The sequence below is a fragment of the Lupinus angustifolius genome, chromosome LG18 (genome assembly GCF_001865875.1).
Source record: "Lupinus angustifolius cultivar Tanjil chromosome LG18, LupAngTanjil_v1.0, whole genome shotgun sequence".
Classification (NCBI taxonomy): Eukaryota; Viridiplantae; Streptophyta; class Magnoliopsida; order Fabales; family Fabaceae; genus Lupinus; species Lupinus angustifolius.
In genome coordinates this window covers 2,190,977-2,193,824 of record NC_032026.1, presented here as the reverse complement: position 1 = coordinate 2,193,824, position 2,848 = coordinate 2,190,977, and positions in this window count along the sequence as shown.

The following is a 2,848-nucleotide window of genomic DNA, read 5'->3' as shown; positions in this document are numbered from 1 at the left end:
AAAAGTTTATTAACACATTTTGTGAACGAAATTTACAGAAGTGCATAAATTCATCAACCAAAGGAGAAAGTATAAAACACATTCCAGATATCAGTCCATAGTATCAAGGTATGTCATACTTTTTTGTTAAATTGTTAAGCTTACTCAAGTTATTACACAATAAATATGGCCAAGTGAATGAACACATTTCTGAACGACATTAACAAATTAAACAAAATAAATATGGCTAAGTGAATCAACACATGAACAAAAAATAAATAACAAATCATATCACAAGGAAAATCTGATAGATTTATTTTAAAATGAAAATCTACTTAGAAAGAGAGGCAAATAAAACGCATAACAATTAATGCATACATAAATTTTAGTAGAAAAAATAGGAAAATGCAATTAAGGTCAAATATTTGATCCATCAATTCAATATTTTGTACTGAAACAAAAAATTAAACCTTCTAATACCATAATTTAAAACTTTTTGTAGTTTTCATCTTATATTTATCTTCAATTTCGTGTGAACTTCAATTATCTGACATACATTAAATTGAAATCCTCAAATTGGGGTTTTGTTGCTTTCTATTATTAAAGTTTTTATATAATACATATCAACACTCTATATCAATGCATTTAATGAATAAGAACATAGAAAAGGCAAAACATATTTTACTTTCATAACCCTATTGGGTTTGATGTAGGAAGCAAATTAGTGTATTATGAAAAATAAAAAAAACACAGTTACATATATATGATGATGTTTGACTATGGAAGTGTTGAGGCCTAAGGGACAATAGATGTTAGTTAAAATTATGTATTTGTTAATGACTTTTTATATTTGTTAACGACTCTCTTTATATTTGTTAATGATTCTTTCTATGTATGTCAGTATTGCCAAGCATATGATATGTATTTGTTAATGACTTTTTATATTTGTTAACGACTCTCTTTATATTTGTTAATGATTCTTTCTATGTATGTCAATATTGCCAAGCATATGAGCACAACATAAACACTGTCAACTAACTCAACACATCAACAAATTACATTGCATTGTTGTTGTGCAAATTCATCATCCTGGTAAGTCTAAGTCATATTTTATCATGTCAGATTATTAATCACACAAAAATATCTTGGCTGATTATAAAAAGTAGTTTTTCATATTACTAACTACTAAGTCCTAAGGGACAAGACATGTTACTTAAAATTACATATTTGGTAATGACTCTCTATTACACAACACTATAAAATCTGGAACAATATAAAATGAACACATCAACATATTATATAATAATAATAATATAAAATCTGGAACTGCATTATAAATTCGTAAAACACAAAATAAATTTTCGCATCCAAATTGTAAATAACTGATTATACATAAAAGAGTTAACCTAAAAACATGAAAATAATTGTTCGCATCTAAATACTAAATAACTGTTCACATCTAAATTCTAAATAACTGATTAAGTTCCACTCATTCTTCAGCTAAAAAAAACATATTTGTTTTCCTAAAAGCAAATTGACCAGTCTACAAAATAATAAAACAAAACCTCAAACCAATAATAAAACACATATACAAGTTTGAAGTTTACCAACAAATCATACAATAAATAGTCAAACTTGCTGAAAAGTGAAAGCAAAAAATGATTGAGCGATTTAGAAATAGAAACTCACAGATCTAACAACCAAATAACAATCACAAATGAAGATTTTTCATTACCTGCCACGTACCGACAATACCATTAGAACCAAAATTAAACCCCCCATCCTCTTCATCAACAGTTCTAGTAGCAACAACATTATCATCCTCGGAAAACCCATGATTCTTCAACCTTGCACTGAAAGACCTTAAATCATCTCTCATAGCAACAATCCCAATCCTCTCACTACCCATATCCCCTCCGATAAAAACCGATCCCATCACATCATCTTCCTCATGCTTATACGGCACATGCAATAGCATGTAAAACTGCTGAACCATCCCATTTAAACAGGCACCAAAGTCACCTCCAACCTGCCCTATCCGGCTACTGATATGTATAATATTTAAAAACACAAGTCAGATCGATGTTCTAATTTTCAAAATGACCGGGATCCAGAAGCGATAGAAGAAAAAAACAAAAAAAAAAGAGATCGTTGAAGTCAAATCGTTAAGGGAAACAGTAAGAGAGACAAAACGCAAGAAATGCCAAATAAGAGAGAACGTGAGAAAATCTAAAACATATAACCACAACGTAACAATAGACATAGATGAATAAGAAATTCATAATGGAGAATAAAGAGAACTTACAAATCATTATGTGAAACTGGAATACCAAAAAATATGAGTTGCTCCCAATATATAGAACACGCGAGATCTGGTTGAGTATTACGTTTGGGGTTGTTCAATTGTTGAATCGTTGAGGCGTTGAGGAGGAATCAGAAGAGTAAGGGTTTGAAGGGTCGGATTGGAAGAAGAAGGTGAAGAGAGAAATTTTTCCAAAAAAGTATCAGTGACTTATGTTTTTACAACTTAGGGTTTCTATGTTTAAAAAAGGGAAGCAAGCAAATATTTAGGTTCCAAAATTGCCCTTATTTTTTTTGCATAATCTCTAATATGCCCATTTATATTTAATTTATATCATTCAGTTCCCTACTATTCCTCACTAATGCTTTTTATATAGAGATACCATTTGATTAATTTTATTCACTTTTATGCAAATCATACTTAATTAATATATGTTTAATTCGTATGATTTAGTTTCCAATATATTCTTAGATTTGATTAACAATAATACCTTAATATCTTCGTCATAATTATGTTTGTCATAAAATATTATTATGTGCTCAAAGAAAATTAAAATAAATATGTTTT